The sequence below is a fragment of the Petromyzon marinus genome, chromosome 1 (assembly GCF_048934315.1).
Source record: "Petromyzon marinus isolate PM22_M1 ecotype Great Lakes invasive population chromosome 1, UKy_Petmar_22M1.pri1.0, whole genome shotgun sequence".
Classification (NCBI taxonomy): Eukaryota; Metazoa; Chordata; class Hyperoartia; order Petromyzontiformes; family Petromyzontidae; genus Petromyzon; species Petromyzon marinus.
The window spans coordinates 25390414-25414041 of record NC_133667.1 but is presented as its reverse complement, the minus strand read 5'-3'; the positions used below and the strand labels follow the sequence as shown (position 1 = coordinate 25414041).

The window sequence follows — 23628 nt, the reverse complement described above, 5'->3', positions numbered from 1 at the left end:
TCTCGCTTTAACACAGCCTCGCTTTAACACAACAATCTCGCTTTAACACAACAGCCTCGCTTTAACACAATCTCGCTTTAACACAACAGCCTCGCTTTAACATAATCTCGCTTTAACACAACAGCCTCACTTTAACACAATCTCGCTTTAACACAACAGCCTCGCTTTAACACAACAGCCTCGCTTTAACACAACAATCTCGCTTTAACACAACAATCTCGCTTTAACACAACAGCCTCGCTTTAACACAATCTCGCTTTAACACAACAGCATCGCTTTAACACAATCTCGCTTTAACACAATCTCGCTTTAACACAACAGCCTCGCTTTAACACAACAATCTCGCTTTAACACAACAGCCTCGCTTTAACACAACAGCCTCGCTTTAACACAATCTCGCTTTAACACAACAGCCTCGCTTTAACACAATCTCGCTTTAAAACAGCCTCGCTTTAACACAACAGCCTCGCTTTAACACAACCTCGCTCTAACACAGCCTCGCTTTAACACAGCCTCGCTCTAACACAACAACCTCGCTTTAACACAACAATCTCGCTTTAACACAGCCTCGCTCTAACACAACCTCGCTCTAACACAACCTCGCTTTAACACAGCAATCTCGCTTTAACACAACCTCGCTTTAACACAGCCTCGCTTTAACACAACAACCTCGCTTTAACACAACCTCGCTTTAACACAACAGCCTCGCTTTAACACAGCCTCGCTCTAACACAACAATCTCGCTTTAACACAACAATCTCGCTTTAACACAACAATCTCGCTTTAACACAGCCTCGCTTTAACACAGCCTCGCTTTAACACAACAACCTCGCTTTAACACAGCCTTGCTTTAACACAACAGCCTCGCTTTAACACAACCTCGCTCTAACACAACAGCTTCGCTTTTACACAGCCTCGCTTTAACTCAACCTCGCTTTAACACAACCTCGCTCTAAAACACCCTCGCTTTAACACACGTGTAAATGTGTTATATGTTTAAACACGTTAGTTACTCACCCGGTGATATCCATTCCTTTGATATGCATTTCGCCGCTTGTTAACTCACGCCGCTGGAACGGCTGTGTATATCACTGTTGTTAAACAATGTGTAATATTTGTATTATATTAGTCTGTGTATATATTAAGTGTGTATGGCTGTGTGAGGAGGGTGTTTCTGTATGTCAGTGCGTGTGTCTGTGTGTTCCAGTGTGGATGTTGCCCTATCTTTATTACGTGTTCGTGTGTATGTCCGAGTATTAAGGATGTAGTACGTACATCAGTGTGTATTAGCGTGCATGTTGAAGCGTTTATGCCCGTGTGAGTTTGTGTCTCTATATTAATGCGTATGTGTCTTGTATATTAGTGTCTATGTTTCGGCTGTTAAGAGTGTGTATTACTCAACAGTATATCAGTGCGTTACACAATGTGTGTGTGTGTGCGTGCGACAGTGAAGCCTGTGTCCCTTTGCCCAGTGTTATTTCGTGTGTGGGTCCATCTCCATGCCTTAGTGTGTGTTACTCTATTACTGTCTGTGCACAACTCGCTCTGGGTGTGTGTCACCGTGTCCGCTTGTCACCACGTGTGGTGTCCATACAACTACCCCGCTCTGTCTACGTATGAGCGTGACCCACTGCGAGTCCCGGAGTCAAGCCCCCGACACTGCGCGCAATATCTGCCCCGTGAGTCTGCGTGCCTCTAATCTCACTCCCGTGATATCTGCCCCGTGTGTCCGCGTGTCCCGTGCCTTGCGTCTGCCTTGCAATGTCCGCCTGTCTGTCAGCGTGTTTGCTGGCGTGAGTCTACAACTAACTCGGTCTGTCCGCTCTCACTGAATGCAATGCCTTAATTCTTCTTCTTCTCTTACACCCCCCCCACCACCACGACCACCACCACCACTCCTCCCCTCTGCACGCACCCCCCACCCCTATCTCTCTATTTTGTGTGTACGTTCAGTCGGCTGGCAGCACCAATCTGCGCATGCGCTATTTTATATCGAGACGAGGAAGGAGGGGTTGGTGGTGGTGGTGGGGGGGGGCGAGAGGATGGAGGGTGCGCGCGCGGGCGGTGAGGGGCGGGGGTGGAGGGCTGTGAGGGGCGGGGCTGGTGAGGGGGTGGAGGGGGGGGGAGTCGCGAGTGGTGGGGGGGGGTGTTGCTGATGTAAGAAGGAGGGAGAGACGCACAGAGCCACAGTGACCTGCTCTGGCGTGCGCACGCGCACAACAAAGACAAAGATTTCCCGTATGGCTTTAACAGGCTGCTTTGGGGGGGCGGGTGGCATTTGCTGTTAGCGAGCACCTGTTAAGGGAACGCCGCGGGTGCCGGCAGCCACGCACGGCTGCCTTTGTCTCCCCCGGTGATGGATGGTTACGCAGCGCACCGAGGTGTTGGAGTTTAAGGCTGAGTTGACCTGGGGGCGCGCAGGGAGGCCCGTATCGCCAACGTGTGGACGTCGTGTCCCGCAAAATCTAATTTCAGGTTGTTGGGTTCATAGAACAGTGCGATAACTACTTACTCTGCCCCACCGCTCCAGCGCATAATTTGTAATGACTGTGTATCTAATACAGTACATATAGAATCAATCTTTATCCTGGAGAAATCCTATGAGCTATGAAGCTCTTTGTCACAGATGTCCAGTGGTCTTTTTCGCTGATGTCAGTCGTCCAATAGTCATAGATGTCATCCTAGGTATGACGCTATCTGCATTGGGCTATGTTTTTGTTGTCTCAAACACTGCTGATGAAGCCGAGGAGAATCCTGCCCAACTGGTGTCCAAGTAATCGCTAAAAAAACCACCCTGTTACCGGGTGTGATGTTGCGAGGTGAAGATCGAGAGGAGACTGGGATCGGATGGGATTGAGCCAGGGACCTCCTTGCCTCCAGTAACCTCCTTGCCCTGGGGCCGAGAACTTTAAAAACAATTACCAGCCATGATCAATCCACTGCTCGATGCATCTTCCCCAAACTGTCGCCATCTCTCCCGGTCCTGCGATGTAGCAATCCGTCTAGCATCTGCGCAAAAGATGATTGAATAATGCAACTTCTAATTATTGTTTTCTCGTAAAGCCAAAGAAGAACGAATAAGTGGCGCGAATCTAACCGAGCCTCTGCTTATAATGAGACAAAAACGGAAATGACATTTTTAGAATCTGAACTGGAAAAAAAATCAATGCCCGAGTGGTTGATTGATTGGTCTCACTCGGGGCATGGTCAGAAGTTCAACATCACTCGAGGTCCCGAGCTAAACATTTACAGACTGGAGGAATCTGATGAGCTATGAAGCTATTTTTTTCACGCATGTCCAGTAATGTAAGTACGACCCCTATAGTTAGCGAACCAAGTAATTCGCCTCCTGTGGAATGTTATGTCCACGCCGATGGAAAGCGACAAATGCCCGCTACTTCGGCCACCAGTCTATTTTTATTAGTATTAATACACAGCCTATGGTCCCTCGGGGGACTGTAAAACGACTCCCACTTTATGGAATAGAAATTACCCTCTTGAGGCCCAAACATTACTGACTTGACACGCAGACGTATATGCACACATATGCTGCACATGTGCTTATGTATATACTGTATAGGCAAATCCACACATATGAAAGATGCTTCCGTGATGTTGATGGTCAGCATCACTGATCGTGTAATCCAATGGTTGTCCATTCTATCTCCCGGAGCGGCAGTTGAAACAATGGGTACGTTTCATAAACATTCCCCGCCGCTCCACACCGCCATCGGTCCACCCAGAAGTATCGATGGGGTATACTACAGCTCGTCGATCGACTGGACACCGCAGTGTGTACACACGAGAGCCGGAACACATTGTAATCGATTACTTCATGGGCATCGTATTCACTTGTAGGCAAGAAACCCCCCTACAAGCTGATGATGCCGATTCCATCAACAAGCGTCGAGCCCATCAACCTCCCTTCCATCCACAACACGTCGTCGAGGAATTGAACCCCATAATATTTAACGGTAATCGATTGCTTAAAATCGTATATCCCAGGTATAATCAGTATCACACTCTCAAGAATTGTTATGAAGGCTCAATATCTGGAATGAGATGTGTGAGCACACACGGGCTTTTGGGAGGGAGAATCTGGTATCAAGATAAGAGCCATTCAGGTGATGGTGACCTAATCAACAGGGAAAGTGGACTATGTTAGGGATAACGCGATTAAGGGAGGTCGTGCAGTGCCCAGCTGAAGCTTTTTAACGAGTCACCGTGAAAGACGTGATGCAGTCTCGAGTGAAGGTCTACAGAGACGCAGAGAACAGCAACACGTTGTGTGGTCAGGGCAAGTGCGAGGTTAATTCAAATTACCACCGCAACAAACAAGGGGTGGGGAGGGGTCATTATTATTTGTCATGTCAACCCGTAACGTCGCTCGCGAGGTCACGACTCATAGGATGCTCACACGAACACAAGTCTGGCCATGTTATTTTAAACAGCAGCAAGACAATGCGACAACTGTATACCGGTTTCATCTCCGTTAGGAATCGTCAGTACAGTACAGGCAAACATCGCCGACTCTTGCTGCCTTGTGTCTCAAGATGCATTTTTCAATCTGATGAGATTCTCATAATTTCGACCGTGTTAAGAGTTGGTTTTATACACAGCACACGTTCAATAATGGGCCTACGGCAAAGAGTCACCCCGTCCCTATGACGATCTGCACTCAAGTGTTACACTAATAGGGACAAAATCAGTGCCTCTCCGCTTTATAACAAGCAACTGGAGTCAGTCTCCATGAAAAGCACAACCGCTGTTGGCTTCCCACAAAGTGTCAGGAATTCTATTGATTATGATGATTTATTGAACCCCTGAGATAGGAACTTCGCCTTCCAAAGACAGGGCCGCCAGTTTGAGATGATGGGTAGAAGAGGTCAATATTCATTGTTGTACTGTAGTTCTATGCTGTTCGACTTCACCAACCCGCGCTAACTACCGTGATGAAATGTGGTCAATGTAATATGGTGATATGGCCTAGAGGTATAGCGTGTTTCACCACTTGTTGCATTGGTTCACGGTTCGAATTACAGCGACCGCCCTGGTTATTACTGCGAGCGTAATGACCGTAATAATACGCTCCAGCTGCCTCACAATGCACGTTAATGACCCCCTGACAACATTAGTCACAGTCGACCATTGTGTGCCGGCAGTTAAGGTTCAAACTTTACAAATTCTATAATTACCCACAACATCGCTCAAATGGGGATGATACGTGGCAATCATTGACCACTCTTGCAATTTAATTAAGACTATCCTGGTCTCTTGAGTTCTCTCCTGGCGGTTAAACAAAAATAAACTACCAAGACACTTTCAATTAACTTCGTCGCTTCGGTGGGTGACGTTATTGTGTGACTTATCGTAAGATCCAGTGACACTCGACCGATACACACACACACGCGTTGCGTGTAGGGCGATGTTTTCCTTCTGTGACCACATACAAACACAATCAAACAATACGCGCGTACAACATTGCACATGCACACGCTAGCTACATACGTAAACCTGTATAATAAACAAAGATCGACCCCTATAGCGTTAATAGTAGGACTGTTCGGACAAGTGCTGTTAGCGAGCAGCACCTACGAAGGCCGGCACGGCACACGAGGGGCTCGGTGGCCAGCACCACGCCCGGCCGCCTTTGTCTCCCCAGCGGCGATGTTCACTACAACACCGCTACACCAGCTACTCATTTGAGGCTGAGTCAACCTAGGGGACCCCAGGACCGGTTCAGATAATCGGCACTGGTGGTGTTGGCCGTGAGCGGGAATCGAACTTGGGTCGCCGGGTTCGTAGCGCAGTTCCCCACATAAAGTAAACTACTGTACTCAGTACAAACAGGAGAAGGGGTACAACAGTACACACACTACATACTGTATACATACACCACATATAGTAAAATTAAGAGTCCCAATAAACCGTACATACAGGACAGGAATAACAGTATACACAGAGGATATACAGAATACGCACATACAGTATACATACGCAACACAATCATGAATTACGCAAAGTTACGAATGCAAGGTACAGTGCAGAATAACACAAACAGCACATAGGCATACAGTAACGTGCAGTACACATGGTCAGTATATGTAGAGCGCACCGTACATTACAGAGAGGGTACGCACGTGAGCACACGCGTAGGTCAACGTACGCACAAACAGTACACACATCGCACACGTGCAGTACACACAGTACACACAGAGTACACACATAGTAAACACGCACACACAGTACACACACACACAGTGAACACGCACACACAGAGCACACATAGTAAACACGCACACACAGTACACACACACAGTAAACACGCACACACAGTACACACACACACAGTAAACACGCACACACAGAGCACACACACACACAGTACACACACACACACACAGAGCACACATAGTAAACACGCACACACAGAGCACACACACACACAGTAAACACGCACACACAGAGCACATAGTAAACACGCACACACAGAGCACACACACAGTACACACACACACAGTAAACACACACACACACAGTACACACACACAGTAAACACGTACACACAGAGCACACACACACAGTAAACACGCACACACAGTACACACACACACTACACATACACAGTACACACACACAGTACACACACACAGTAAACACACACAGTAAACACGTACACACACAGTACACACAGTAAACACACACACAGTACAGAGTACACACACACAGTACACACACACAGTAAACACACACAGTAAACACGTACACACAGTACACACAGTAAACACACACACAGTACACACACAGTACACACACACACAGTACACACACAGTACACACACACAGTACACACACACAGTAAACACACACACAGTACACACACATAGTAAACACGCACACACAGTACACACAGTACACACACACAGTAAACACACACACACAGTACACACAGTACACACACACATAGTACACACACACAGTACACACATAGTAAACACGGGCACGCCGCGTGCACGGTTAAGACGACTCAAATGCGCCCACGTGTAGCGGCGAACCGACTGCGCGTGCGTGCGGGAGCGTCGCCGACGCGCGGTGCTCGCAGGCGACCCGCGTCGTCGACGCTGTTTGCGAGCGCCTATTAAGGCCGCGGCGAGCCCCGTCGAGCCCCTCCGTTGTCAAGGACACCACCTTACGTAATCCGCATTACGTAATTGAACCCTGTTCACCCCCGCCCCCCCCTCCCTTCCACCCCTCCCCCCCGTCACCCCCCGCCCACTCTACCCCCCCCCCACCACAGCTCCACCCCCTCCACGCGCAACCGTGCAGTGGGGGGAGGGAGGGGCGCGAGCGTGCGGGGCGGACGCGCGTGCATGGCGGCCCAAGCCCCCCCCCCACCACCCATCAAGTCTCCCCCACCTCACCCCGCCCCTTCCTCCTACTCCCCCCCCCCGGCAACCCACCCAACCCCGCCGCCACCTCCCCCATCCAACTACCGCCCCCCCCCCCCACCTCTTAAAGGCGCACCGACGTCTCAAGGCCAAAGTCGCACACGCACGTGGGGCTGGGCTGGCTCTCTTTGCTCTCAAGCCTTCGCGAGCCGGTTCCTCGGCGATGGCTGGTGTGTACACCACACACGTGCAAGTTCGCACTGTGTATAAACTGCGTCTAACGCACGTGCGTGTGCGTCGTGTGTGTACGTTTGCAAGGCCAGGCCCGCCCCCCCCCCACCCCCGAGCCCCAACTACGCTCTCCGTCAAAGTTCGCCCGTATAACATTTAGTCGACTTGGGGCAAGTTGCTGTTAGCGAATACCTATGAAGGAGGCCGGCCAACACCACGCCCAGCTCCCTAGTAGCGATGTTGACACACTACACCAGCTACTTATTTGGGGTTGAGGAGACCCGGGGCTGGTTGAGATTATCGTCACTGATGTTGGCCGTGAGCGGGAATCAAACTCCGGTCGCCGTGTTCGTATTGCAGTGCGCTAACCTCTACACTGCCTGTCCCCCCCCCCCACACACAATCATAACGAATCATTTTATATATCAGGGACACTGCCACCCATGTGAATAGGAGTAAAACGATGCGAATTAATGTGGAGCGAATTGGTAATGAATGACCGACCATCGGGGCTGTGTCGTGCAGGGTGCAGACGGCACCCAAGCGTGTGGACAATAGAGACACGCGGTCGGTTGTGAGGCTGCGATTTATTTATGTGCACGATTTCAGTACCGTAATTTAGTTACTCCCACCGATTATATTATCGGTTCGATGACATGCGCCGCTGGACGGGGCTTGGTAGCATCATTGCTATCTATCTTCAGCCGCGTCACGCTGGGCATGCATGGCTTATAGGGGCGACCGCCTAGTAATCGATCACAAGTGGCGGATTATAATATTTAGTCCATTAATCGACTTGTCTCAGTTCCAGCCTGCAGTGACGCGCGCACACGCCCGTGTAGACCACTGAGGCACGCAGTGTGACACCAGCATGTCCGTACTTGCAGATCAACGTCCTGCAGGAGGATCGACTGCCTTTGAAAATCTTATGATCACCCAGCGAGTCTTTAAGAGGGAAATGTACAGCCCTCCAATGGGCTTATTCACGCCACTGCTGACAGAAGTGCAGGTATTTGGCCTGCCTCTTCCACACTGGTCAAATGTAAGAGCGGAGAGTATCCAGGCTTTACCTCCATCACACGTGACCCTACCCATCAACTGTGGTGAATCCATTTATACTGCTGAGTGTACAATGGCGAGTGGCAGGACACTTAAGAAACTCGCCAACAACGCACTGGGGCATCCCCTGGCTTAAGGGGACACCCCGGGTAAATTACGGTCGAGGGATTCTAGTTTATTTTATATTTAAGTGTATTGTATCTGTTGTAGTGATACACAGCCAGATTAAGGAAACATTTGGATGAAATAGGTTTGAGGCCTATTCATATTCTTTACCCTGCAGAATAAATGTGTCAGGATAGGGCCCAAACATGCCCAAGAGTCCATATACCGCAGATATGGAGCAATGAAATCAGCTTGTGTGCAGGAGTTAGATTGTAGTAGCACGAGACCGAGAGCAATGGTCACAGCTTGGGAGGGGCATTCGTCCATCAGTGGATAGAACATAGCTGTTGATGAGAGCCCAAAATAGAAAAAAAAAACCTGCAGTTCACGTATCAATACACATACAAAAAAATAAATATAACATCAATAACGGTGCAAATGCTGTGCCAGATTACAAAACTGCTTTGAAATAGGTCCTCCCATTGTAGTTGTTGTAGAAGCTGTTGCTGTGGAGGCGTTCTGCGCATGCTATTGCTATTCTTGCTGCTGCAATCACCCGCGAAAGTTGCAGTGCTGGCCTGTGGGGTCACCTGCATACGTAAACGTGCTGCTGGTGGACGGGCCTCCACTGCAAGGAGCTACTCTTCCACCCATTTATACTGCTGGGTGGACAGAGACGGGGTGAGTTAAAACAAAGAAGACGTGGCCCATTCTTTCAACTGTCGCTACCGGGAGATCGAACCCAATCGGTGACCTTTTAATTGATGGTCCATTGTGCTAATGGTTATACCACGGCTGGATCACCTGCAACAAGGGGCTTATACCGCAGATGGGTTTGGATGCATCGGGGGGCCAACACAGCAATGACGGCAGCAGCATTGTGGGCAGGCTGACAGCTGTGGAGGAGTCGTGATTTAGTGATTAGGGGCTCCACGCAGTGCTGGGGCAGGGATTTATCGCCAAACGGCTGGTGGAGCACGTTAATCTCACAAGCAACTCCGCTGACCTGTAGGACCTCCTCACCTGGCACCATGTTCGATAAACACCGGCGAGGGGCTCACAGTGAGCACGGGAAGTGAGATAGGACTTACAATTGTGGAGTGGCATGGAAAAAACGTTATAACCCATAAAATGCCGCTGTCCACAAAGCATGCTTTTTCTGAGAGTAGGCAGATTAAAGGTGGATGAAAAATAATTATTTCGGTCATGGTTTGGCCATCTGTCGGATGATACATGAACATCTATCAAAAGTGGAGTGGAAAATGTTCCAGTGAAACTAACGTAGTTTATCTTTCAAACATATTTGTAGGTTATCAGATTTTGCTCAATTAGAAAGTTGTCAATGACAGGATGACATTTTACTCAGATATCATCTTTAATGCATTCAAAGTTATTTGTTAAAGCATATTGGTTTTTTTATTGCATTAAACTTGTACTTTTATAAATACAAGTTAAATAGTGGAAGTTGAATTAGAGCTGGACCTTAACTCAGCAGCTTCAAACAGTTAATAGCATTTGAGCACAGGTGTCTGAAATGGGATTCCTGGATTGTGGCAAGACGTCATAATCAAGGCTGAAGTCTGGGAGGGAACATGGCAGGTAAATGTTGTAGCTATTATTTGAACCTTATGGGAGGACCCGAGGTCCGAATAAATGGAAGTCAAAACCGCAATTAATTAATTATTTTGGCGGCTCCGTCCCGCCGCGCATATAAACTCCGCGACCCACCTGGCGCAGATCATTCTGTTGTCATGTCGTCCAAGCACAGCAGCAAGGATGAATGCGCAGAACAAAACTTTCAAACTTTGATTGGCACATCGTGTAGAGATCGTCGAGAGGAATAGATTGCTGTATCGTTCGCCTTCAACAGACATCAAATGATGTCGCAATTAGGTTTATGTGAGAGCCGGGGGCTTATGGGACCCCGGGGTCCCGCCATAAGGTTCATTTGGCAAAATGTTTGTACTGGGTGGGACGTGCTTTGCACAGGATGGGGGAGGGCTAGGTACCGTTACTGGTATTGGCATGGTATCCACTCACCAATGGAAGACCTAAGACCAGAAAGTGAAACTATTTTAGTCCAGATCTTGGAGGAGGCACGTCTACTGCACAGCAGCTGCGGGATCTGTCGGACAGTAAAAGGCGAGGTGAGGTGACATCGATGGCCTTGGCCATGATTACATCTTGATCTTTTATTTTGATAATAGGTTTTTGTGTTGAGCCTTCTGTGATCTCCGATTGCGGTCCAAAATTAACTTGGAGTCGGGTCTCCAACACAGCCCCCCTTCACCAGTCAAGATCTTCCTATGGACAAGTCCCTGCCTACCACTCTCATCTCACTCTACTCCTGTCCCCATAATCTCTCTCCCCACTCATCTCACTACTCCCCTCTTACGCGCTCTCCTACCTCTTCCCTCCCACCTCACTCTAATCCTCTCGACACCCTCTCCTATCTCTCCTCCTTTTCTACTCCCCTCCATGCACTCTCAACAGCAACCTAGGTTTTATGTCGAGGCACCCAGTCAACATTTGCTCAGTGGGAAATCGTTAATTCCTCTTCTGCTTCTATTGTAATTTAAAACTCCCTTCCCCATTTCCATCCATGCTGTCGACTCCCTTGACCATGTTCCGAGTCCTCCTTTTCGTCCTTCTATTGCTGATGGCTTCTTTCTTTCTGTAAAATATTCCCACTTTCTGCACAACGTCTTGAGGTGTCGTCGTGTGTAGACGCTACGATCATCATCAGCCAAAGTCAATCCAAGCTTCTGCCATATCTCGCATTCCGAGGAGTGCACGATCCACCTCGAGCACTTGCTAAAGGATTCCAAATTGCATTTAATCGCGGGGATGACTTTCTGGTGGTAACGATGACGGTGTGAATGATAACGGTTATAAACCAAAAAATGCATTCATTCGATGGCCAACACTCTCCCCTCCTATTTCAAACCAATAAGATATCTTGACCAGTTGTTAAGGCTCTCCACCCCCCACTCTTTCAATGTCCGGATGCCTTTAAGAGAGAAGGGGGGCGGAGGGGAATTGGGGGGTGAGGGGTGGGGCCTGAGCGGGAGGGGGAGGGGCTGTGGGCGGCGAGGGGCGGGGCGCGGGGTGAGGGGCGGGGCTGGGCTGGTGGGTCACGTGACGGAGTCATATCGGGTCGCGCGCACTCAGAACACCCAGAGGCAATTCATATATTATTTCCCAACGTTCTTATTTGGTTTATGAAAACGTTTCACTTATTTGTTTTATTTGTTGATTTCTGTGCCAGCCAACTGCGCGTTTTTAACTCTTGCCCCGCGTATTTTCGTTTCTTTAACTGCTGTTTTAATTGTTTTTGTATGTTTACATGAACATTTTTTTTGTTTTTCAAACTCGTGTTTGCATTGCCCGTGTATAGTCGGTTGTGTAAGTCAGCGGTGGTGACTGTTTACTGGATTTCATAATAGATTCAACTCCGTCATGGAAACGTAGATTTCAAAAATACTTGTTTCAGGAAAGTTAACGGCCACCACCGTGACGATTATCATCATCGCGAAAGAGTCAATAAATGAAGTTTCACTTTGTGCAAAGTCGGCTCATCTTCTGGTTATAAAGATACACAGAGGCACACCGCCACTAACGTCACGTGTATATGCACGTATACTCGACGACACGCGCTCACATACACGTACCGCGTCTAAGTACATAAACAACAACAAAACTTCGGTGGCCTCGAGCAGAGTGCTCGGGCAAGTGCTGTTAGCGAGCACCTATTAAGGGCCGACAAGGCGAACGAAAAAGGGCCCGTGGTAGTGGTTGGTTAGCGCACCACTCCCGGTCGCCTTTGTCTCCCTCGTAGGTAGTTACGTCCATGTATCGCAGCAAGTGCTCTTTTACAGGTCCAGTCGACCGAGGCGAGGCCCGGTACCGGTTGTTGTTACTCGCCACTTGATGTCGAGCTGTGGCCGGAAATAAAACTCAGCCCGGTTTAGAGCCCTGTGCGCGCAAACCACTGCACCACCGCTCCCCACACATGGTACATATATACATACACACACACAAGCCAAACGTCCCCGTATAGACTCTCACACACTGATGGGGCAAGTGCTGTTAGAGAGCACCTATGAAGGCCGGCACGGGCAACACGAGGGGGTGGGTGGCCAGCACCACGCCCGACCTCCTTTGTCTCCCCAGTGGCGATGTTTACTACACACCGCACCAGGTACTTACTTGAGGCTGTGTTGGCCTAGGCGGAGGCCCATGACCGATTTAGATAATCGTCACTGGTGGTGTTGCCTGTGAGCGGGAACCGAACTCGGGGCGCCGGGTTTGTCGCGCAGCGTAGCGTTAAACCCTCTCCACTACCGCTCACCACTAACATGTACACGCAAACACACACCAGCAAAGCAAAACACACGCACGTAATACTTAAGACTCGAATTGTGACGAGACTCTAAAAAAGGACGCGTAATGATTATTTCACATGATACACGTGTGCATCAATCTAACGGAAAGTCTATTCAGCAAGGAGGGCTAAGGTCAAAGGCAAACCGTGACTTAAAGGTAAACACATTTACATTGACGACAAAACTCCCCCGTAAAGGTTTTAACAGAATGTTGGGGCAAGTGCTGTTAGCGAGCACCTATGAAGGCTGGAACGGCTCACGACGGGGGTGGGTGTAGGCCAACACTGCGCCAGGTACTCATTTAAGGCTGAGTTGACCCAGGGGGATGCAGAGGACCAGTTCAGATATTCGTCACCGATCTTGGTTGTGAGAATTTAACTCGGGTAGCGGGTTTCGTAACTCCCCGCAGATTTACAACATCATTCGTCATTCGACACGAAGTGACAATGATGTATTTACAGCGCTTTTGCCAGGCTAGATATGCTTTGAGGCCACGTGAATTATCGAAGGCTCGTTGACAGGTCACGATACAGACCCAAGTGCCAGGAGTTGACTTAAGATGACTGGCAGATGCACCAAACATGCTCCCCACTGTGTCACCTTGCTTCGTTTTATCTGCCCGACGCTCTACTCGCTGTGAGTGTCGCTCCTCTGGCCTCAGTTATTGTTGGAAATCGACTGCCTCCAACTGCTCAGAAACAGCGTCCTACACGTACCTCCTCGAAAACGCTGGTACCATTCTTCGGCAAGTCCATTCAGCTCCACATCCTCCTCTACCACATTACTCCATCTCTTCTCTAGTCCGTGCCGTGCCCGTTTAGCCCAATATGTTGGGCCAAACACGATCTGCTTGGGCAGCCTTTCCTGCGGGAAGAGCTCATTGATGGGACTGTGTGTTGATCTTTCAAGGATCTGAACTCACACAATCCAGTCTGGTTAGCCCAGGATGGATTGTCTACAGGCAAGGCCGAATAATTAAATCTGGCTCGGGTGTTCTTCTAAATGGGTCCACAATTCTCAAGCAAAGAGAAGACAGGGCATAACTGTGATCGAGAAAACTAAGAGATTCGTATTGAGTAAGAGGCCAGGTAGCTTCCACACAGCGTAACGCAGCTGATGAAAATATGCTGCTCGACTGATTCGGAGTGAAACCATTGTCAAATCGGAGCTAGTCATAAGCACACTCCCCATGTATGGAAACGTCTCACCTACACAACTGCCCCACTACTTAAAGGGGGTAGAAGGGGTGGAGCATTCGATCACAGAAAATACCCAGGCAGGTGCTTTGTTTTAGTGGGGCTAATGGTAAGGACCCATCACTTAGTAGCAAAACATGGTTGACCAAAAGCAAGCCATCCCTTGACCGCACCCAGGCATCCATCAGCCTCCAATTTTATCTGTACGAGATGGAAATTAATCTGGTACAGCCATAGAAAGCTTCTTAACGTACGTGGTCAAGGAAGATTTGAAATAGTGTAGGGGCCAGAAGACATCTCTATCGCACCCCAAGGTGAACTGAAAATGGCTCTGACTCCCACCCACGCCACTTTACCAAGGTCTGTCCACCATCATAAAGGTCCTTAATGACTGAGAGCAAGGGGTCAGATAATCTATAAGCATGAATAACCCAGAGCCTTGGGCAGATGATGGTATAGGCCTTGACCAGGTCAATACAGCAGAGACATATGTAGGTCCTAATAAAATTTCCTACACTTCTGCTTTGGCAGACAGAATATGGCATCCGTGTGGGATGGCCCGGTTTGAAACCACATTGTGGCTGCGCAAGCCTCTCCTCAGCATGCCTGGCAAGGGGAAGTTGAATAATCGTCGTCAGGGCCTTTCCCAGCACACTAATGGAGATGATGCAGTAGTTATTGCAATAAGTGCAGTACCCTTTCTTGAACATGGGGACCACCAGGGCATCCTTCCCATCCTGTGGCCCAGATTGATGTAAAGATGTCACATAGCGCATCCTGCTCACAACGCCACGAAAACGCTGCCCTAATCCGGCCATGGTTTAATTTCTAGCTCCTAGTCTGGCTTTGGTTAGGGATTATCGGCATAAGGTACTACCACTAGAGTACAAAGTAGGAATGCCTATGGAAAATAATACTCAAAATGAAACATTATTTGGTGATGCTGCTGTGTTTGCAGTGGTGCATAAGCACAATTAAAAAAACTAAAAACTCAACATATTAATCACGAACACTGTCTTAAAATAATATATAATAGGTGACACTTTGGATAATGGTCCTTCTTCATATCACACAAACCATAACCCTCTGCTGTTGTACCTTATATTCCTGTAATTTTCTAAACATGTTTAGATATGTGTATTTCTTTAATATGTGAAATACGGCGAGATGGATGTGGCATACCAAAGTAATTCCCAGAACAGCGTTCCGGGCTGTTCCGGGTTTCGTGTCTCACTGATCTCTTTGTTTCTCCTCCTGCGTCCCGTGGTCTCCAGGCTGCATGGGTTTCTGTGTCACGTACACGCCAAAATTACACACACAACACACACACCACACACACCGCATACCACAGTCACACGCCGCATACCAGTTGCACACACCATATAACACACTCACACAATAGGACCCTCACAATACTCCACTTACACACACAACATACCACACTCACACAATGCACCACACATACACCACATACCACCTTCACACACAACGAATACCATAGTGACACAATAGAACCCTCACAATACTCCACACACACACACACAACATACCAAACACCCACACAACGCACCACATACACCACATACCACCTTCACACACAACACACGCCATACTCACACAACAACACACCACACATACTCACACCGCATAAACCACAACACACCTTATACCACACTCACATATACACAACAACACACTCTCACCTTGCATACTCACCATACACACACAACACACACCGCATATTCCACAAAACAGACTGCATATAACACAACACCCTCACCACACACCACACTCACACAACAACACCCTCACCATATACACAACACAAACCGAAAAACACAACAGTCACTCACCAGATACCACAACTCACGCATAACACACACACAACCGTAAACACACTGCATATACACCACACACTCACCACACATAACAAACCGCATACTCATAACAAAGATCCCTCCCGTAAAGCCTTAACCGACCTTGGGGGCAATTGCTGTTAGCGAGTACCTCTGATGGACAGGGTGTGTGGGTAGCTAGAATCAGGCTTAAACTCTACACCAGGTACAGTCCTCATTTATCGCTAGGTCGACCTCGGAGTAGCCCTGGACCGGTTCAGATTCAGTATCCCGCCACCAATGTGGAACTGTAAGCGGGAACCGAACTCGGGTTGCCAGATTTGTAAGCCGTTACTCCACCACTCTCACACACACCAAACTCCATATACACACCCCACTCACCACACTACTCACACAGCTCACCATACATAATACACAGTAGTCACGCCACTCTCATCACACACACTACGCTCATACCCTCAACAGAACCACCATACACACCCCACTCATACTCAACACTCAATCTCACACACCACAAACTCCATATACACACGCCACTCACCACACTACACTCACACAGCTCACCATACATCATACACAGTAGTCACGCCACCATCATCACACACGCCAACACTCATACAGACCCACAACACACACCCCAACTCATCCTCAACACTCACTCTCACACACTTCACACACCACACTAAAATAAAGTCCCCCCGTGTAACCTTGAACGGACTGTTGGGGCAGAAAGTGCGGTGAGCAGGCACGGCACGCGATGGGGGGAGGGTGGTGATGTCCTAGAACCACTACAGGCCGCCTTTGTTTCCCCATTGCTGATGTTAACACACCGCATCAGGTACTCATTTAAGGCTGAGTCGACCTATGGGATGCCCAGGACCTGCTCAGGTATTCGTCACCTATATTGACCATGGGCCGGAATCGAACTGGGGTCGCTGGGTTCGATTAGCACGGCTGGCTGCGTACGGTGCGAAAGAAGTTCAACATACATAGTGCAGTGCGCACACTGCACACTGCACTCTCCCACCCAGGGCTTCATTTCTCACCCGATATTCCGGAAAGCTGCTACGGCTGGCTGTGAATAGGAATTGTCGGCGTAAGGCACTACCACTAGAATACGCCTATCCTTGATAATAATCTCTTATTGAACCCCAACCACTGCACACTCCACCGCAATATCGTGACGTGGATGTGGTTGGGTGCCAAAATAATTCCCGGAACAGGGTTCCGGACTGTGTTCCGTCTGAAATATATCACCCCACTCATCAAACACACACACCCCACTCATCACACACACACACACCCACTCATCACACACACACCCCACTCATCACACACACCCCACTCATCAAACACACACACACCCCACTCATCAAACACACCCCACTCATCACACACACCCCACTCATCACACACACACCCCACTCATCACACACACACACACCACTCATCACACACACACCCCCACTCTCACACCACACACACACACCCCACTCTCACACCATACACACCCACCCCACTCTCACACCACACACCCCACTCTCACACCACACACACCCCACTCATCAAACACACAAACACCGCACTCTCACACCACACACACCCCACTCATCAAACACACACACACACCCCACTCCCACACCACACACACACACCCCACTCATCAAACACACACACACCCCACTCTCACACCCCACTCTCAAACCACACACACCCCACACTCACACCACACACACACCCCACTCTCACACCACACACACACCCCACTCATCAAACACACACACACCCCACTCTCACATCACACACACACCCCACTCATCAAACACACACACACACCCCACTCTCACACCACACACACCCCACTCTCACACCGCACACATACACACCCCACTCATCAAACACACACACCCCCCACTCATCACATACACACACACCACTCATCAAACACACACACCCCACTCTCACACCACACACACCCCACTCATCATACACACACACCCCACTCATCACACACAAACCCACTCTCACACCACACACACACACACCCCACTCTCACACCACACACACCACACACACCCCCCACTCTCACACCACACACACCCCACTCTCACACCACACACACCCCACTCTCACACCACACACACCCCACTCTCACACCACACACACACTACTCTCACACCACACACACACCACACACACACACTCCACTCTCACACCACACACACACCACACACATACACACCCCACTCTCAGACCACACACACACACCACACACACTACTCTCACACCACACACACACCCCACTCTCACACTACACACACACCCACTCTCACACCACACACACACCACACACACTACTCTCACACCACACACACACCCCACTCTCACACTACACACACACCCACTCTCACACCACACACACACACTACTCTCACACCACACACACCCCACTCTCACACCACACACACCCCACTCTCACACCCCACTCTCACACCACACACACACACACCCCATTCTCACATCACACACACACACCCCACTCTCACACCCCACTCTCACACCACACACACACCCCACTCTCACACCACACACACACCACACACACACCCCACTCTCGCACCACACCACACACTACTCTCACACCACACACACACACCCACTCTCACACCACACACACACCCCACTCTCACACCATACACACCCACCCCACTCTCACACCACACACCCCACTCTCACACCACACACACATCCCCCACTCTCACACCACACACACCCCACTCATCAAACACACAAACACCGCACTCTCACACCACACACACCCCACTCATCAAACACACACACACACCCCACTCCCACACCACACACACACACCCCACTCATCAAACACACACACACCCCACTCTCACACCACACACACCCCACTCTCAAACCACACACACCCCACACTCACACCACACACACACCCCACTCTCACACCACACACACACCCCACTCATCAAACACACACACACCCCACTCTCACATCACACACACACCCCACTCATCAAACACACACACACACACACACACCCCACTCTCACACCACACACACCCCACTCTCACACCGCACACATACACACCCCACTCATCAAACACACACACCCCCCACTCATCACATACACACACACCACTCATCAAACACACCCCACTCTCACACCACACACACCCCACTCATCATACACACACACCCCACTCATCACACACAAACCCACTCTCACACCACACACACCCCACTCTCACACCACACACACACACACCCCACTCTCACACCACACACACCACACACACCCCCCACTCTCACACCACACACACCCCACTCTCACACCACACACACCCCACTCTCACACCACACACACCCCACTCTCACACCACACACACACTACTCTCACACCACACACACACACTCCACTCTCACACCACACACACACCACACACATACACACCCCACTCTCAGACCACACACACACTACTCTCACACCACACACACACCCCACTCTCACACTACACACACACCCACTCTCACACCACACACACACCACACACACTACTCTCACACCACACACACACCCCACTCTCACACTACACACACACCCACTCTCACACCACACACACACACTACTCTCACACCACACACACCCCACTCTCACACCACACACACCCCACTCTCACACCACACACACACACACCCCATTCTCACATCACACACACACACCCCACTCTCACACCCCACTCTCACACCACACACACACCCCACTCTCACACCACACACACACCACACACACACACCCCACTCTCGCACCACACCACACACTACTCTCACACCACACACACCCCACTCTCACATCACACACACACACCCCACTCTCACACCACACACACCCCACTCTCACACCACACGCACACACCACACACACCACACACACACCCCACTCACACCACACACACCCCACACACACCCCACTCTCGCACCACACACACACCCCACTCTCGCACCACACACCACACACACACTACTCTCACACCACACACACCCCACTCTCACACCACACACACACACCCCACTCTCACATCACACACACCCCACTCTCACACACACACACCACACACACCCCACTCTCGCACCACACACACCACACACACACTACTCTCACACCACACACACGCAAGTCGTGGCGACGTTGGGGCTAGGCTACACACAACGGTTGCCTAGAGCGGAAAATATAGGGGCCGAAGCAAATGCATTTCCCCCCCTCCTTCCCCCACACTCATTCCCCTCCACTCCTCTCACCGCATTTCCAGATGCATCAGTAAAACTAGTGCTGGCCCTACGTCCCCGCACGTATATATGTAAACGCAAGCATACCTCGTGTGTGTATATAAAAGACAAAGTATGAAGAACGGCACACGAGGCGCGGGGTTGGTGGCCAGCACCATGCCCGGCCGACTCTGTCTCACCTCGTGTCGATGTTTACTACACACCGCGCCCACGTACCCATTTGAGTCTGAGTCGACCTAGGGGAGGCCCAGGACTAGATAATCGTCACCGGTGGTGTTGGCCGTGAGTGGGCATCGAACTCGGATCGCCGAGTTCGATGGCCACCGTAACGCTGACCCGCTGCACCACCGCTCCCCAAGAATATTGCATTCACACGCCGCATTCACCAGCATGGGGAAGTATGGTCAAACAACCTCTCACCCCCCACGGCCGACATGATGTAAACACGCCTTCATCTAGCAGTGGATAGACAAAGCGCGCGGCGAATTCTGATTTGCATTAACGTCAATGACACGTAGATAATACGCAAGTTGATGCACACACACATACATATATACACACGTGAGTGGGAATTGATGCAAGTCATCCACCCTCCCACGAACCCATGGTTGAACAATTAAAACACTGGAGTGCTGTATATTGTGTATAGAAAGCGTTCAAACCATGTATATTATGTTACTGTATGGCGAACTTCTTTCCCACCGTACTTATCCAACCGTCCTAAATAGAATGCATAAAGATCGGGGCAAGCTTCACTGCGACTGCATTAACAGCGTACAAATCAGAAAGGCGAGTCGTACTAGTGAGATAAACTCTCCCCAAAGTTTCCCTGTGACACCAGAATATATTCCTTCTCAAAAGATACCACACACACACACAAACAATGCAAATTTTGCCGACGACATATATCCACGCATGTATATATATACACACACTTAATATACACATACACACCACGTGTCACACCCGTGATCCTTATACACGGCTTTGTACGCCGAGTCGTTGGTGTTCCGCTCTGAACGGGCCTCGTTTTGCTCATGCCAATGAACGAACACGTGGCGGGGGGAAAAAAAACACAAAACAAAACCCACTGCAACGTTTCTTTAATCAAGAGGCCCGACCCTGCCGATGAGGCTCAAAAAGGCGAAACCGACCCGCGGACTGAAGCAACGGAAGACCTATAGACTACACATATACGTGTGCGTATTGGCGCGTGCAAAGTTTTAACAGAACTTGTACGCAACAACAAAACAAGGGCGGCAGGGCACGTTTACACCTTTTTTTCTCACGCAAATACACACACACGTCAATACATGTGCACGCACGCAGAATACACTTCAGCGGCCTAGAGTGCACGCAACAGACAAATGCGCACGCATATATTACAATAACTGCGGCACAGCAACGTAAACACAAGTGTACTACAGAGGCTGTACAACCAACTCAGTTTTGTGGAAAGGCGTGGTGGAGGGGGGGGGTTTAACAGATGTGTGCAGGAGCCAGAGACGACGAGACACGGACAGAGGCAGACAGACATAATTGAGCACGAGACAACGTAGTTTTACTAGTAAAGCGAGTTACTTGGTGAGCGGAGTTGGAGTGGTTAATGCACGCGCAGTGTGGATCGCGCTCGGGCTAATGTGTCAAGAGGCTCCAAAGCCCATATAATACATTCTGATCTTCTACATGGGCTAAAAAGCTTACGTATAACATATAGTTAATACTAATACAGTGGTATTTATAGGACATGCAGAGAGCAACACATTTATTTGATTTTTAAACCACAAAAAATGGGGGGGGGGGGGATTGTAAAAAAGTTTCTGCCTTGGAATCTTAGAGTTCCGTATATAATTATATGTTGTACCACGTGTCGCCTACACGTTCATAGTGGCATTCTATAATCAGCATTAAGACATTGTAACATTACATAATGGCAGCGTTACTTGCGGTAAGCTGCACGTATCGGATTGTTAGAGCCACAGAGCCTGGGCCACAGACGGAGGAGACGCGCAGAGGCAGTGAGCGACATTTGGAGGCAGCCACCGCGAGGGAGACAGAGACACACACACACCTGAGCCAAAGAGACACGCAGAGAGACAACTCAGACGTACACGGCAAGAAGGAGACACGGCGAGACGCACACAAAAGCCACGGAGCGGGGAGGGGGGTGCCCAGACACGACGCGACACAGGTAGGAGACACACGGAGAGGCACGTGAAGAGACCCAGAGGGAGAGAGAGAGAGAAAAAGAGACAGGAAGACAAAGCAATGTGAAAGGCACCGAGAACGTAGTGATAACATACACACGCAGAGACAGAGAGACGCACACGCGCGCGGAGGAGGAGGCGTGAGCCAAGGCGGATAAGATCAGTGGCGCGTGATATCTGAACTTGTGATGCTTGTCCTACCTTTAGGTTGACTGCCCTGGGGGTCTGGCACGGAGTTTAAACAGCACTGGACGGGGGGGGAGAGACAAAGGCGGCCAGGCGTAAGGTCGGCCCACAGCACTGGCCCAACAGCGCTTGCCGGTGCAAGTGTATCGGGGGGGGGGGGGGGGGTCTGTGCGTGTGTAGATTTGTTGGTGAGTGGCGGTGGTGGGAAGGTGAGCGATTAGCGGAGCCGAGTTCAATTCTCGTCAACATCAGTGACGATTATCTCTGAGCCGGTCCTGGGGCCACCCCTGGGTCGACTCGGCCGCAAACGAGCACCTGGCGCCATGTGTAAACATCGCCACGAAGGGAGACAAAGGCGGTCGGGCGTTGTGCTCCCCCCCCCCCCCCACGTGTGCTATACCGACCTTCAAAGGTGCTCGCGAACAGCACTTGCCCCCACCAGTCTGAAGAGGTTATACAGTACATCACGGGGGCAGGGGGGGTGTCTTTGTGTATAATTAAGTAGCTGTTTGTGTAATTATGTAATTAACACGTGGTGTAGAAAACAGACGCCGGTCTCACGTGTTTTTGTTTGTACTGTTTGGAAAAAGCAAAATGGTCTTAGGCATGACGAGTCGCTAAGAGGTGGTGGTGGTGTTTGTGGATGGGGGGGAGGTGCAGGGGTGACGATGCCACGATATTCAAAACGAACAAGGGTGGA

General features: G+C 49.9%; 2 protein-coding genes across 6 annotated transcripts in view; one reads left to right on the top strand and one right to left on the bottom strand.

Moving 5' to 3' along the window:
• LOC116938750 (uncharacterized) overlaps positions 1-23061 on the bottom strand; it is a 59168-nt gene extending 36107 nt beyond the window's left edge. For 3 of the 5 annotated variants that reach the window (XM_032946341.2, XM_032946335.2, XM_032946371.2), the window contains exon 1: positions 1018-1887. The gene's annotated coding sequence lies outside the window, so the exon portion shown is untranslated. Of the gene's footprint in view, positions 1-1017; positions 1888-15546; positions 17067-22943 lie in introns of those variants that run through there. The other 2 variants (XM_032946352.2, XM_032946359.2) reach the window with 2 other exon arrangements.
• LOC116938777 (adrenodoxin-like protein 1, mitochondrial) overlaps positions 1-23628 on the top strand; it is an 83299-nt gene that overhangs the window by 2199 nt on the left and 57472 nt on the right. The window lies entirely within an intron of this gene.